Raw genomic sequence first — 17,382 nt, forward strand, 5'->3', positions numbered from 1 at the left:
CACGGACCTCCCGGTTGCGGCCGGCTGCAACAGAGCCTGGGCGTGAACCCAGAGACTCTGGTGGTGCAGCTAGCACTGCGATGCAGTGCCCTAGACCACTGCGCCACCCGGGAGGTATGCTGAGTTGTAGTCAGAATAACATCACAATGTCATAGACCACATCTCAGGTCACCAGTTCTGTGGTCTGATGTGATTAGTGCCTGGCAGAGAGTGATTATAGATAATAAACTGGAATGGAGAGAAAATTTAAGTACCTGCTATACTTGTGATTTTCTATTTACCAATTTCTATGTTCTATGTTTATGCTTTTCTTTAACCCAATTTATGTGTTTAAGCAAGCGACTGATTGAATGAATCCTCACTTATCAGTATCTGCAATTTGGCAGTATGCTCAGACCTTGTTTTGAGAACGAAAGATATCTCAGTTTCAAGGTCTCACTTTAGAGAGATATAGCCGTATATAAGACAACTGCGGGGACAATCCCAGCATAGCTCCTAACAGACATTCACTATGGTGCATTAAGTTTGTTGGAACCTCTTCAGCGTGCTGACAATAGACAATGATTTAAGATTGACTTTGAGTGCTCCCGCGTAAGAATTTCCACGACATAACCTTTTCAAGAAAGCAAAAAGCCCTTTGCTCTTTCATTGTATTAATTAATAGACTTCTAATACATATATATATGGTATTGGCTTTCAAAAATAAAAAAATATATGAATTAGCAATGGCTAAATACATTTTCAAAGTATACGGAAACAAACTGCATTTGAATACTTTTTCTCATTAAAAATAAACAGCATGAACCTGTAACACTTTCCTAAAATGAAGGTCTCCCTCACAAATAAAATCAAATTGTATTCGTCACTGTCACGTCCTGACCATAGTTCTTATGTGTTTTGCTTGTTTAGTGTTGGTCAGGACGTGAGCTGGGTGGGAATTCTATGTTGTGTGTCTAGTTTGTCTGTTTCTGTGTCCAGCCTAATATGGTTCTCAATCAGAGACAGCTGTCAATCGTTGTCCCTGATTGAGAATCATATATAGGTGGCTTGTTTTGTGTTGGGGATTGTGGGTGGTTGTTTCCTGTCTCTGTGTTTGTATTCTGCACCAGATAGGACTGTTTCGGTTTGCCACATTTTGTTATTTTGTTCGTTGTAAGTGTTCACTGTTTTTGTTTAATTAAACATGTTGAGCACTGGCTACGCTGCGTGTTGGTCCGATCCCTGTTTCACCCTCTCTTATAGTGAAGAGAGGGAAGGCTGCCGTGACAGTCACATGCTTCGTAAACAACAGGTGTAGACTAACAGTGAAATGCATATGGGCCCTTCCCACCAATGCAGAGAGAAACAAAATATATAAATAATAGAAAGTAAAGTAGCGAGTACCACTTCCTCCCAAATCGGTCCATACCTGGCGCGACCTCGGGACCTTTTCCTCACCAACACACTTGACTGTCCTCCCTCAAGCGTATTAGCCGATCGTGCCACCACAAAAGCTAGCTAATGAGCCTACGCAAGCAGGACACTTAATGCTGAGGAGTATGTTCCACACATCCCCATGTGTTGCGCTGGCACCACACTACCACATCTCTTTACCTATAGGTCGTCTGATCGTTGTCGGTGATCAGGCCACCGTACCACAGGAAGTCCAGGATCCAGTTGCAGAGGGAGGTGTTCAGTGCAAGGGTCCTTAGTTTAGTGATGAGCTTGGAGGGCACTATGGTGTTGAATGCTGAGCTGTAGTCAATGAGTAACATTCTCACGTAGGTGTTCCTTTTGTCCAAGTGGGAAAGGGCAGTGTGGAGTGCAATAGAGGTTCGTCATCTGTGGATCTGTTGTGGTGGTATGCGAATTGGAGTGCATCCAGGGTGTCTGGGATGATGGTGTTGATGTGAACCATGACCAGTGCTACAGGGTGATAATCATTTAGACAGGTTACCTTGGCGTTCTTGGACACAGGGACTATGGTGGTCTGATTGAAACATGTAGGTATTAAAGACTGGGTCAGGGAGAGGTTGAAAATGTCAGTGAAGACACTTGCGAGCTGTTCAGTGCATGCTCTGAGTATGCATCCTTTTATTCAGTCTGGCCCTGAATGTTAAACTTCTAAGGGATAGGGGGCAGTATTTTCACGTCCGGATGAAAAGCGTGCCAAAAGTTAACTGCCTGCTACTCAGGCCCAGAAGCTAGGATATGCATATCATTAGTATATTTGGATAGAAAACACTCTGAAGTTTCTAAAACTGTTTGAATAATGTCTGTGTGTGTAACAGAACTGATTTGGCAGGTGAAACCCCGAGCACTATCCATCCAGGGACATTTATTTTTTAGGTCAATCTGTTTTCCATTAGTTTTCTATGGTAATTCCTTTTTAATAGAAATATGCTTGCAGTTCCTATGGCTTCCACTAGATGTCAACAGTCTAGACATTGGTTGATGTTTTTCTTTTGAGTAATGAAGAAGTAGCCCTTTCCTTTCTGAGTGTCGAGCCAAGTGGACTGTAATGTTTGGGGCGCACAACCAGGAGCTCGCTCCACTTTAATTTTATCAGCTATTGAACACAGTATATTCCATCTTAAATTTTATAGATTATTTACGTTTTAAAATACCTAATGTTGGATAAGGAAAGTTGTTTGAAATGTTTGGACCAAGTTTACAGGTAACTTATTAGATCATTTGTAGTCATGATGGACGAGTTGGAAACGGTGTTTTTCTGACTCAAACGCGCCAAGTAAATGGACATTTTGGGAATATAACGACAGAACTTATCGAACAAAAGGACCATTTGTGATGTTTATGGAACATTTTGGAGTGCTAACAGAAGAAGATCTTCAAAGGTAAGGCATGAATTATATCGTTATTTCTGACTTTTGTGTCGCGCCTGCCTGGTTGCAATATGATTTTCATGTGTATGTATGCGGGGAGCTGTCCTCAGATAATCGCATGGTCTGCTTTCGCCGTAAAGCCTTTTTGAAATCTGAGACTGTGGCTTGATTAACAAGAAGTTAAGATGTATTTTCATGTTTTACACATGTATGTTTTGAGCATTTTTATTATGAGTATTTCTGTTTTTGAATTTGGCGCTCTGCAATTTCACTGGATGTTGTCAAGTCAAACCCGTTAACGGGATCCGAACGGGAATGGGGGTGAAGGGATCCCTAAGAGGTTTAACCTTTTCACACTTGAATTCCAAATATCATTACTGAGCCGGACAAACTTCTCTTCGATAAGAGCCTAAGCACTTCCCCAGTGTTTCTCCAGATCAAGAATGCAGACAATGGTGCATCTCCAGTCAGAATAGAACTTCAGAACTTGCATGAACTTTTCCCCCCTTTGCACATTTTCTGGCTGGTCCCAACATTGCCTTCATTGTTTTTTCCTAATAACTAATAATACTTTTGGACATGTTTTTCGTTCCTATAGTTTCTGTATATCATGTTGTCGTTTCTGATGTAGCACATCAGATGTAGCTATGTATGGAGCTCTCTCTCTCTCTCCTCAGCCACAGACATGGTGACCACCTGTAATGCTACTCAGAACTCATCCCAGTGTTCTGTGGTTCTGAGTGGAACTCTGAATCTCCAGCTGATGAGCAACGCTAGTGGATGTGAATTGTTGTTTAAAAAGAACCTCACCGATGGTCCTGCACTGATATTCTCACTGAAAGTAAACAAGGTGACCTTTAGGGGAACGAGTGAAAAAAGATCAAAGTTCTTTATCAACAATGGGACCTTTAGGTTAACCAATTTGGTTAACCTCAAGGACTGATTCTGGGCAATACCTTGCGGAGATCTACGATTCCAATGGGTTACGTTTGGGAACCATATGAGTACAACTGGACATTGAAGGTAAGTAACACATAAAACACATATTTTATTTTCCCCTATCTATTAAAATGATCAAATACAAAACAAATGTAATAAGGTGCAGCAGATCAAAGTAGCCATGATACTGCCAGATAAACCATCAACATTATGTAGAGATCATACGCACTACTTCTTAGACCTAGTAACCATTTCCTTAAACGGCTGGAAATACTGTCGGATTGAAACAATTTGTGGAACATAGGTGAATACAATATGCTGAGACACAGCACATGTGGCAACACTGACAAATCCACGTTAATTTAGGCTTACAAGTGCCTAGAGAAGGTCTACACCCCCTTGGATTTCTGCACATTTTATTACAAAGTGAGATTAAAATGGATTTTATTGTAATTTTTTGTCAATGATCTAAACAAAAAAAACTGTAATGTCAAAGTGGAAGATTTTTATTTTATTTTTATGAACCCACCCCCAGAAATAAAAAGCAAGAAACTCCTGTCAATTTGGTTAACGCCTATGTTCTATCAGTGGGTAAAATAACAAATGTTCCCATGATTTAACTTCTAAGTGGTCCGTCTGCGCAAGTTAGGAAATTGTGTAGGAACACGTCATAGCTAGAGTTGAAGTCAGAAGTTTACATACATTTATGTTGGAGTCATCAAAACTCGTTTTTCAACAACTCCACAAATGTCTTGTTAACAAACTATAGTTTTGGTAAGTCGGTTAGGACATCTACTTTGTGCATGACACAAGTACTTTTTCCAACAATTGTTTACAGATCGATTATTTAACTTATAATTCACAGTATCACAATTCCAGTGGGTCAGAAGATTACATACACTAAGTTGACTGTGCCTTTAAAGAGCTTGGAAAATTCCAGAAAATGATGTCATGGCTTTAGAAGCTTCTGAAAGGCTAATTGACATAATTTTAGTCAATTGGAGGTGTACCTGTGGATGTATTTCAAGACCTACCTTCAAACTCAGTGCCTCTTTGCTTGACATCATGGGAAAATCAAAAGAAATCAGCCAAGACCTCAGAAAAAAAATTATAGACCTCCACAAGTCTGGTTCATCCTTGGGAGCAATTTCCAAACACCTGAAGGTACCACGTTCATCTGTACAAACAATAGTACACAAGTATAAACACCATGGGACCACACAGCCGTAATACCACTCTGTCTCCTAGAGTGAGCTGGGTGCGCAATTACGCAGGTACTTTCCCGAAATGGATAACACAAACAACTGGATTCGTTATCCCTTTCATCCCCTGCCTCCAGTCCGCTTACCGATATCTGAACAAGAGAGCCTCATTGAAATTGCAAAAAGCAGTTATTTGAAAATTGAATTTAATCAGAAACCCCTGCCAGACTTCTGGATAGGGCTGCGATCAGAGTATTCTGCCTGTAACGGCTCTCGTTTGTAGAATGAAGAGTGGACCAAGGCGCAGCGTGGTAGGCGTACATCGTAACTTTATTGATGACACCAAACAAAAATAACAAAGTCAAAAAACAAAAGTGCACAGTTCTGTAAGGCTAAGAAACTAAACAGAAAACAAGATCCCACAAACTCAGGTGGAAAACAGGCTGCCTAAGTATGATTCCCAATCAGAGACAACGATAAACAGCTGCCTCTTATTGGGAACCATACCCGGCCAACAAAGAAATAGAAAACTAGAATGCCCACCCAAATCACACCCTGACCTAACCAAAAGGAGAAATAAACAGGCTCTCTAAGGTCAGGGCGTGATACTGCCTTGGCAAATCGCGCTGTTAACTTCTCTGATCTACCGATACCGAATACAGGTTCACTTTCCTAAACAACCGCTGAATTGCAGGGCGCCAAATTCATATTCCTAAAAATATTAATAATCTTGCAATCACAAGTGAAATATACCAAAACACAGTATAGCTTGTTGTTAATCCACCTATGGTGTCAGATTTTGAAAATATATTTTACAGCGAAAGAAATCCAAGCTTTTGTGAGTGTAGCTTTCAATGCTACATCAGCTAACCCCAAATTTGCATAGTCGCGAAAGTGTGAAAAACAATCAAATTCATCGCTTACCTTAGATAATCTTCGGACGTTTCCACTCACGAGACTCCCAGTTACACAACAAATCTTCTTTTTGTTCGATAAATATTACTTTTATCACAAAAAAACGCCATTTGGGTTGTGCGTTATGATGAAAAAAACTTCAGCCTCATTCCGGTCCTGAAAGGAAGACGGAAATTTCCAAACGTATCAGATTAAAAAATATTACAAAAAATATTTATAATCATGCAATCACAAGTGAAATATACCAAAACACAGCTTAGCTTGTTGTTAATCCACCTATCGTGTCAGATTTTGAAAATATATTTTACAGCTAGCTTGGTCACGAAAGTAAGAAAAGCAATCAAATGAATCGCTTACCTTTGATAATCTTCGGGTGTTTCCACTCACGAGACTCCCAGTTACACAACAAATGTTATTTTTGTTCGATAAATTTACTTTTATCACAAAACACCGCCATTTGGTTTGCGCAATATTTTGCGAAAACAAAAGCCATGTTCCGTTCGACAAATCCCCAAAAGTAACATCAGTAGCAAGAGTAGACCGATGTAACATCAGTAGCAAGAGTAGACTATGCTTCGGAGGGAGGGGAGGGGCAGGTAGCCTGTACACACGCACACACTGGCAAAGATTTTCAACTGGCAGGCAGGCAGACACTAGAATAAGTTTCTGAGTGGCAAAGTGAGGGTTTTCTGTGTTTTTCTGGGACTGGAAAAACAATGTTCTCATGCTTTTAAAATAACAGTTCTGTTCTGGAACAGTATAGATAACTTTCGTTCTCGGTTCTGGTTCTGTTCCTTTTAAAATATTGTTATTTTGTGGTTTTCGGTTCTGTTCCCTGAACAGGTTCCAACTCCTACACTCCAGTTCATCTGGTGGCGGTAATGCACCTTAAAGTTGGTTGCCAACCGCCATATAAAATCCGGAGAAGAAGAAGAATGAATGACGAGAGATTAATCAAAGAAAACAAAAAAACAAAAAAACAAAAAAATAACTACTGTAGGTTTCCCCCTTTATCTGTGGATTATTTGTCAGAGTAGAGAACACACAACTTTGTGTAACTCAAAATGGGTCAACATTCTACAAAGACCGAGCTAAAAATGGACCATATGCATTTCAGGTAAAATAACAACTCAATGTTTATCTGCCAATGCTTCATATTTGTTTCGACCTCTCCCCAAATGTATTTACACTGAACAAGAATATAAATGAAACAATTTCAAAGATTTTACTGAGTTACAGTTCATATGAGGAAATCAGTCAACTGAAACAAATTCATTAGGACCAAAACTATGGATTTCACATGACTGGGAATACAGATATGCATCTGTAGGGGCATGGATCAGAAAACCAGTCAGTATCGGGTGTGACCACCATTTACCTCATGCAGGGCGACACATCTCCTTCACATAGAGTTTATCAGGCTGTTGATTGTGGCCTGTGGAAGGTTGTCCCACTCCTCTTCAATGGCTGTGCTAAGTTGCTGGATATTGGCAGGAACTGGAACACGCTGTCGTACACATCAACCGAGAGCATCCCAAACATGCTTAATGGGTGACATGTCTGGTAAGTATGCAGGCCATGGATGAACTGGGACATTTTAGGCTTCCAAGAATTGTGTACAGATCCTTGCAACATGGGGCCGTGCATTATCATGCTGAAACGTCAGGTGATGGCGGCGGTTGAATGGCATGACAATGGACCTCAGGATCTCGTCACAGTTTCTATATGCATTCCAATTGTCATCAATAAAATGTAATTGTGTTCGTTGTCCGTAGCTTATGCCTGCCCTTACCATAACCGCGCCGCCATCATGGAGCACTCTGTTCACAACGTTGACATCAGCAAACTATTCGCCCATACGATGCCACACACGTGGTCTGTGGTCGAATAATGCTTCTCACCCTAACGGTTCTCCCACTGTCACCCAAAAGCAATTGAAATTTAGTTACAGGCTCCATTTTGGGCCTTCTTTTTTCACGGTCGCTGCGCTCAGACCGAGCAAGCTACGGTCAAGCGGGGCATCTCGTTGAACTCGGCACAGCCTAGAGATTATGGTAATGCCATTGCAGGCTCTGAGTGTCTTTAACTTCTTATGGCTGAAGGGGCAGTATTGAGTAGCTTGGATGAAAGGTGCCCATATCAAACGGCCTGCTCCTCAGTCATAGTTGCTAATATTTGCATTTTGTTATTAGTATTGGATAGAAAACACTAAAGTTTCTAAAACTGTTTGAATTATGTCTGTGAGATTAACAGAACTCATATTGGCAGGCAAAATCCTGAGTTGAAATCAAAACAGGAAGTCAGAAATCTGAGCTTGTATGTATTCACCAGAGTCCCTAAAGAAATCCCCTTGAGATATGAATGATTGTGCACTGCCTAGGGGTTCCACTAGATGTCAACCATCAATAGAAATTATAATGACTTCTATGATGTTGTGGGAGAGAATGATAGGAGAATCAGGTGTCCATCAAGCAGCCATTTTCTGATCATGCTTTTTCCTCATGGAAGTCCATTGCGTTCCATTGCTCACGAAGACAAGAAAGAATACTCCGGTTGGAACTTTATTGAAGCTATATGTTAAAAACATCCTATTGATTGATTGTGTACTTAGTTTGAAATGTTTCTTTTACCGGTAATATCACTTTTTCAAGTTTTTGTCCGATATAACGCTGACCAGAATTAGCGTTTGGATATGTAAACCAGACGCACTAACAAAAAAAGGTATTTGGACATAAATAACTGATTTTCTTCGAACAAAACAAACATTTATTGTGGACCTGGGGTTCCTGGTGTGCTTTCTGATGTAGATCATCAAAGGTAAGGGAATATTTATCATATATTTTCTTGTTTATGTTGACGCCATCTTTGTGGCTGTGGTGTTTTACTTTTGAGCGCCGTCTCAGATTATAGCTTGGGTTTCTTTTTCTGTAAAGTTTTTTTGTAATCTGACACAGCGGTTGCATTAAGGAGAGGTATATCTATAATTCCATGTGTATAACTTGTATTATCATCTATATTTATGAGTATTTCTGTTGAAACGATGTGGCTATGCAAAGTCACTTGATGTTTTTGCCAGTAGTGAATCTAGTCGCCTCAATGTAAACTCAGATTTTTTTTATATAAATATGAATTTAACTTCTTGAGGGCAGGGGGCAGCATTTTCACTTTCGGAAAAATAGCATGCCAAAATTCAACTGCTTGCTACTCATCCCCAGAATATAAGATATGCATATTATTAGTAGATTATTATTATTATTATTATTATTATTAGTAGATATTATTATTATTATTTGGATATAAAACACTCTGAAGTTTCTAGAACTGTTTGAATCATGTCTGTGAGAATAACAGAATTTATGTAGCAGGCAAAACCCTGAGGACAAACCATTCAGAATTTGTATTTTTTTGATGTCACTGTCTTTTCAATGAGGTTTCTTAGAGACACCAGATTTCTAATGGACTTGCTTGCAGTTCCTACCGCTTCCACTGGATGTCACCAGTCCTTGGAAATCGGTTGAGGTTATTCCTTTGTGTAGTGAAGAAGTAGGGCTATCGTAAATGAGGGTCACATGAAGTACCTTTTTTGAGAGAGGCACGTTACGAAAAAAGTTGCGTCAGTTTGTTTTCTTTTTGTATTGGACACAGATCATCCCGTCTTCAAATTGATCGATTATTACCGTTTAAAAATACCTAACGTTGTATTAACAAAGTAGTTTGAAATGTTTTGGTAAAGTTTACATGTAACTTTTGATACATTTTGTAGTGAAGTGGCGAAAGTTGGAAGCTGTGTTTTTCTGGATGAAACGGTCCAAATAAATTGACATTTTGGATATATATCGACGGAATTAATCGAACAAAAGGACCATTTGTGATGTTTATTGGACATATTGGAGTGCCAACAAAATAATTTCGTCAAAGGTAAGGCATGATTTATATTTCATTTCTGCGTTTTGTGTCGTGCTTGCAGTGTTGAATTATGCTACTCTCTTTGTTTACTGTTGTGCTATCATCAGATAATAGCATCTTATGCTTTCGCCGAAAAGCCTTTTTGAAATCTGACACGTTGGCTGGAATCACAACGAGTGTAGCTTTAATTTGGTATCTTACATGTGTGATTTAATGAAAGTTTGATTTTTATATCATGTTATTTGAATATGGCGCGCTATATTTTCCCTGGCTATTTAAAAAAAATCTAACACAGCGGTTGCATTAAGAACCAGTGTATCTTTCATTTGCCATACAACAAGTATTTTTATGTAAAGTTTATGATGAGTTCTTTGGTCAGATTAGGTGAGTGTCCAAAATATCTCCAGACATTCTGGTGAATCGTTGCTACGTATTCACAATGTATAACCACGATTTGCAGCTCTAAATATGCACATTTTCGAACAAAACATAAATGTATTGTATAACATGATGTTATAAGACTGTCATCTGATGAAGTTGTTCAATGTTAGTGATTAATTTTATCTCTATTTTGTCGGTTTTGTGCAAGCTATTTTGGCAGGGAGTAAATTGCGTTGTGTGTTTGGCTACTGTAGTGAGCTAATAGAAATATATATTGTGTTTTCGCTGTAAAACACTTAAAAAATCAGAAATATTGGCTGGATTCACAAGATGTTTATCTTTCATTTGCTGTACACCATGTATTTTTCATAAATGTTTTATGATGAGTATTTATCTATTTCACGTTGCTCTCTGTAATTATTCTGGCTGCTTTGGTGCTATTTGTGATGGTGGCTGCAAAGTAAAACCAGGATTTGTAGCTATAAATATGCACATTTTCGAACAAAACATAAATGTATTGTATAACATGATGTTATAAGACTGTCATCTGATGAAGTTGTTCAAGGTTAGTGATTAATTTTATCTCTATTTGTGGGTTTTGTGAAGCCTACCTATGCGGTGGAAACATGGTGAAAATATGCCGTTGTGTGTTTGGCTATTGTGGTTAGCTAATATAAATACATATTGTGTTTTCGCTGTAAAACATTTTAAAAATCGGAAATGATGGCTGGATTCACAAGATGTTTATCTTTCATTAGCTGTATTGGACTTGTGATTTCATGAAATTATATTATATGATATCCCTGTCCCGTTAGGCTAGGCTAGTCAGCTTTTTTGATGAGGATGCTCCCGGATCCGGGATGGGTATGAAGTAAAGGTTAAGCACCACACTTTGTCACTCCATCCTTGCTGTGTTTGTGTGTGTGAGAGAGCTTTTCTTTGACATCTGTTGGGAGAAATGACTGATTTACAGTTCATGAGGGTTGCCTAATCACACATATGAAGTTTTGAAAAGATCTGACCTTTTTAACCCTTCGAAACTGCCCCTATGACACCATTTTAAGGCTCTTCCGGTTGACACCGGAAGCTATAAGTAAATACATATCCTGATTGGGGTATGCTTTTACAGACTCCTGAGTTTTAAGTCTTTACGTTAAGAACTGACTGATTTACACAGGGTTAAATGCACTATATATCACAAACTGCTGGTTGGGTATGGAAAAACACTTTTAGGGTGATTTTAATCACGTCCGGTTTCTCCAGGAAGCTTAGAATCAACACACGTAGACCTCATAGTGGCCTGATGGATTGTCATTGAAGACAGGTTCATAAGACATTCATCACCCACATAGGCTTCAGGATGATTTTAGGGGAGCAGGCAATGTATTCCTGTAATGTATTCCTATGGGGAGAGAGGTCAATGCTAGCTGTTTGATGTAAACACCTTCTTTTAACTGTTAAGGGTTAATGCCACAGGGTCAAGGTTTGGCTTGCACAGATCAAGAGAACCTCAGGAACGTTCCTGAGGTCGAATTGTGCTTCTCACCCTAACGGTTCTCCCACTGTCACCCAAAAGCCCCTGAAATTTAGGTACAGGCTTCTTTTTGGGCCTTCTTTTTTTCACGGTCGCTGCACTCAGACGGAGCGAGCTACAGTCAAGCGGGGCATCTCGTTGAACTCGGCACAGCCTAGAGATTATGGTAATGCCATTGCAGGCTCTGTGTGTCTTCAAGCACCGCACTTTGTCACTCCATCCTTGCTGTGTGTGTGTGTGTGAGAGAGAGCTTTTATTTGACATCTGTTGGGAGAAATGACTGATTTACAGTTCACGAGGGTTGCCTAATCACACATATGAAGCTTTGAAAAGATCTGACCTTTTTAACCCTTCGAAACAGCCCCTATGACACCATTTTAAGGTACTACCTGTTGACACAGGAAGCTGAAAGTGAACACAAAGCCTCCTTGGGGTAGGCTCTTATAGAATATTGACTTTTAAGTCTTTATGTTAAGAACTGACTTATTTACAGAGGGTTAAATGAGTGTGTGTTATTTCAGAAAATCACAGAAAATCACAGAAATCTCGCAGGGCTCCGAAACCCACTTAAAAAAGGTTTGTCTGAACACGCTGCAACTGGATCTGTAACGTTTGGAAAAAAAACCTCCTTTTTGCAAGCCAACCTAACTAACCTAGAACCAACCTAAATAACCTAGAAAAAACTACCTCAGATGACAGTCCTATAACATGTTACACAATAAATCTATGTTTTGTTCAAAAAATGTGCATATTTTAGCTATAAATCAGTTTTACATTACTGCTACCATCATAGGTACAGTCAGAAATCGCACGGGAGTAGCCAGAGAAAATACAGACACCAACGTCAACTACTAATTACACATCATAAAACATTTCAGAAAAATATATGGTGGATAGCTAATGAAAGACAAAGATCTTGTGAATAGAGCTAATATTTCCGATTTTCTAAGTGTTTTACAGCGAAAACACAATATATCGTTATATTAGCTTACTACATTAGCTAGCACACAGCAGCATTGATTCTAGTCAAATGGTAGCATAGCACAGTTCGACAGATATATGAAAAAGCATCCCAAATTGGGTCCTTATCTTTGTTGATCTTTCATCAGAATGTTCTCCAAGGGGTCCTTTGTTCAGAAACGTCTTTATTTCGATCCAGAACGAACGATTTCCCTCTTGAATTAGCAAGCACACTGGCAGTGCGACGCTAACCTCTCCATCTTGACAAAATTCTTGCGTCGCATCACGTCTAAAGTCCAGAATAAATTTCAATAATATAATTAAACTATATTGAAAAAACATACTTTAGGATGATATTGTGACATGTATCAAATAAAATCGAAGCCGGAGGTCATATTCACCTTTAACGAGCGTTTTCCAGGAGCCAAGTACAGGTCCTACTTCGCGCCCAGAAAAAAAAAATAAAGTGCGCAAGTCTCACTCCAAGAGGTTGTGTTCAAACCCTGGACGAGATATTCAAGTCCTTTCTGCTCTCACTTCCGCATGACACCCAGGGGAAGGCGTATGACGTGTTTCTACAGTCCTAAGTGACCTGCCCTTTTATAGACAAGGTCTTGAAGAGAGACATCGATGTTGGAAATCTCACTTCCGGATAGGAAATGGGCTGTAAAAATAGTTCTGTTCCACTTAGAGAAATAATTCAAACGTTTTTAGAAACTAGAGACTGTTTTCTATCCAATAGTAGTAATAATATGCATATTGTAAGAGCAAAAATTGATTAAGAGGCCGTTTGAAAATGGGCACATATTTTCCAGTTTTTCAATACGCCCCCTGCAGCCATAAGAAGTTAAATTACGATAGATAAATGGCTGGTTCTTTTTTTCCTGACACCGTAGGTTCATGTACTTTGACGTGAAACGGTTAAATTAGCGCTCTATTTTTGTTTTTGACCTTTAATCCCAGAAAGATGGCCATAACTCAAAAAGCGTTGAGGCCTCGATGCCATCTTGTTCGGGGGCAACTGCCCATTATGCCAAACCTATGTTCACCAAGTTTCATCTTCGAAGTCTTTTCCGTTTAGGAGAAAAGGCCACGTCGTTATTGGTGATGTTTTGTACATTTGCAATATGATTCCATTCGCCCTCTGGTGGGATCTACCGGGACAGCGGAAAAACGACCAAAATGTGAACATTTTATAAAACGGAAACCGAATGTCTGAGAGACTTCGTTCGATGACTTCTCGGAAGATCTGGCCCCCGTGCACGGCCCGCCGCCGTCCGCGAATTTTACAAACGTTCGCGGACATCAACCATACGGCAAATGTCAAAATGTTCCCTTCATGTATGTAAAGAAAATAGTAGATCCATACCACATTGTTGAAGTTGGGGAAGTTGGGGTTAAAAATATATATACTAAATTTATGCGAAAAAAATGCGACGAAAAAAAAAATATATACACGATAAGACGAAGCCAAAGACACCTGACTGCTATGCCATCTTGGAATGTGGTTCCGATGTCCAGAAGCCATTTTCAGTCACTGGAAATGATGGAGGAGTCATTATGTACAAACAATGTTAAGATCAGCGCGAAAAACAAACAAAATAGCAGATTTGTTCAAGAGCCCGTAAAACAGCAGCTATACATTCAAGCGGTAGCTATATATTCCAGCACCATTCCATGTCACCTTCGCCATGACGGATGATCAGGGATTCAATGATATCGTTTACCACGACTCTGACATCCAGACACTGACGCTAGATAAACTGGCAGTGGACGTAGTGAAGAAGGATCACTATTACCTCCAGTACTGCATTGGTTGATCCATATATCTGTCTGTTTTTCTAATTAGATTTTGGATAATTTATAGTTGATATATTGCCAGCTGGTGGAACCTGGAACACCACCTAGAACCTCAGAAGACAGTGCGGCACTTTAACGACCCCCACGAAAAGCCACGACTTGGTAGAGCAGCGACCGGACATGTTTAAAGAAGCTGCTGGCATGGTTGATGTTCTGGAACCTGACCTTGGTCCCTGTGCGGTACTCCTCGGAGAACCACCGGGGCGACCCGGACCTGAACGGGGGTGCGTGGGGACTGTGTACTTGGGAAGAGGAGGAGGAGCACTGGGATGGGGTCTACCACAAAAAGAGCAAGGACAGGAAGAGGAAGTATAAACTGTCCAAAACCAAATCCTTCTTCAGGAGATTTAACACTAGGATCATGGCCCACCGGATATAAGAGCTGCTTCAGTCTTAAACCTCCCTATTGCGACGATGTGGAACCAGACTATTAAATCAATTACACTCCACAACCTGTATGTTTATGTATGTCTTCTTGTGTAAACAGTGGCTATCTGATTTGTGTTCAGAATGAGGTTGACTATGGGATCACATGTTGTACTCTGGGCAGAGCTAAGAGTCTGAGTTCAGTCCAACTACACATACCTCACACAACACCTGTGACAGTAGGTCTTGCTGTATGTATTTTTCTGCTGGTAAAAGGAGGACTCCGTACCCTATAGACGTATGGATGATTTATCCATTGTCCATTATACTGTAGGATAGTTGTTGATATATAATGATAACCCATTCAAACATGAATTATGTCTGATATTGGATACTTTTCTTTTAATGTTGGAGAATCTCTTGAGAATGACCAAATTAAATTTGACTGAATGTGAAAAACATCACACGTCCACTGTCTTCCTCAAATGACCTTTCTGCAGTAGATCCAAAAGGTCAGACCAATGGGCCTTCATCTCATCACACTGAACTTTGTGGACCAGACACATCAATGTGATTACTGAGGGACATTGCCCTCAGTTAGGAGAAGTTAGGAGAAACAAAGTTTTTATGCCACCATAAAGTAACCTCTTTCTCACTTCCTTTTCAAGACATTCCAGTAGATCAACAGTGAAGCCACTCTAACCTATCAACAGCATGGTGTGTATGGTGGTACAGAACATGTGTAAACTAGTTAAAAAGGCCTGGTTTTGCTTAGTAGCTAATCTTACTGGTCAGTTGGCCTACTTGAACAGAATGTTATTGTTGGTCACACAAACTTTATGTGGTAAAAATATTTTCTCCTTCAGTCCGAGCTGTCAAAGAAATCAACATATCACATTTCTGAATGGTACACAAAATAACTGTACTATACTACATTTGTACATCCACTGTATATCAACTGTATAATCCACTCTATATCAACTGTATAATCTACTGTACATTTGTATATCACTCTACCTAATTGTATATCATGTATGCGTAGCCGCGGGAAGTACTTTGGGGGTGGGGGTGCAGCACCCTCAGCACCCTTACATCCCTACGGATATGAATGTATGTACATTTTTTGTAAACTCCTGGGTCTGTATTGTGTCTCTAAATGGTGTCTGTCACTAGCAGCACCATGTCACCAAGTCAAACTCTCAGTATGTTGTCTATCACTAGCAGCACCATATCACCAAGTAAAACTCTCAGTATGTTGTCTCTCACTAGCAGCACCATATCACCAAGTAAAACTCTCAGTATGTTGTCTATCACTAGCAGTACCATATCACCAAGTAAAACTCTCAGTATGTTGTCTTTCACTAGCAGCACCATGTCACCAAGTCAAACTCTCAGTATGTTGTCTATCACTAGCAGCACCATATCACCAAGTACAACTCTCAGTATGTTGTCTTTCACTAGCAGCACCATATCACCAAGTAAAACTCTCAGTATGTTGTCTCTCACCAGCAGCATCATATCACCAAGTAAAACTGAGTATGTTGTCTATCACTAGCAGCACCATATCACCAAGTAAAACTCTCAGTATGTTGTCTATCACTAGCAGCACCATATCACCAAGTAAAACTCTCAGTATGTTGTCTATCACTAGCAGCACCATATCACCAAGTAAAACTCTCAGTATGTTGTCTATCACTAGCAGCACCATATCACCAAGTAAAACTGAGTATGTTGTCTATCACCAGCAGCACCATATCACCAAGTCAAACTCTCAGTATGTTGTCTATCACTAGCAGCACCATATCACCAAGTAAAACTCTCAGTATGTTGTCTCTCACTAGCAGCACCATATCACCAAGTAAAACTCTCAGTATGTTGTCTATCACCAGCAGCACCATATCACCAAGTAAAACTCTCAGTATGTTGTCTATCACCAGCAGCACCATATCACCAAGTAAAACTCTCAGTATGTTGTCTATCACTAGCAGCACCATATCACCAAGTACAACTCTCAGTATGTTGTCTATCACTAGCAGCACCATATCACCAAGTAAAGCTCTCAGTATGTTGTCTATCACCAGCAGCACCATATCACCAAGTAAAACTCTCAGTATGTTGTCTATCACTAGCAGCACCATATCACCAAGTAAAACTCTCAGTATGTTGTCTCTCACTAGCAGCACCATATCACCAAGTAAAACTCTCAGTATGTTGTATATCACTAGCAGCACCATATCACCAAGTAAAACTCTCAGTATGTTGTCTGTCACTAGCAGCACCATGTCACCAAGTAAAACTGAGTATGTTGTCTATCACTAGCAGCACCATATCACCAAGTTAAACTCTCAGTATGTTGTCTCTCACTAGCAGCACCACATCACCAAGTAAAACTCTCAGTATGTTGTCTATCACTAGCAGTACCATATCACCAAGTAAAACTCTCAGTATGTTGTCTTTCACTAGCAGCACCATGTCACCAAGTCAAACTCTCAGTATG

Source organism: Salvelinus alpinus, chromosome 7 (assembly GCF_045679555.1).
Source record: "Salvelinus alpinus chromosome 7, SLU_Salpinus.1, whole genome shotgun sequence".
Taxonomy (NCBI): domain Eukaryota; kingdom Metazoa; phylum Chordata; class Actinopteri; order Salmoniformes; family Salmonidae; genus Salvelinus; species Salvelinus alpinus.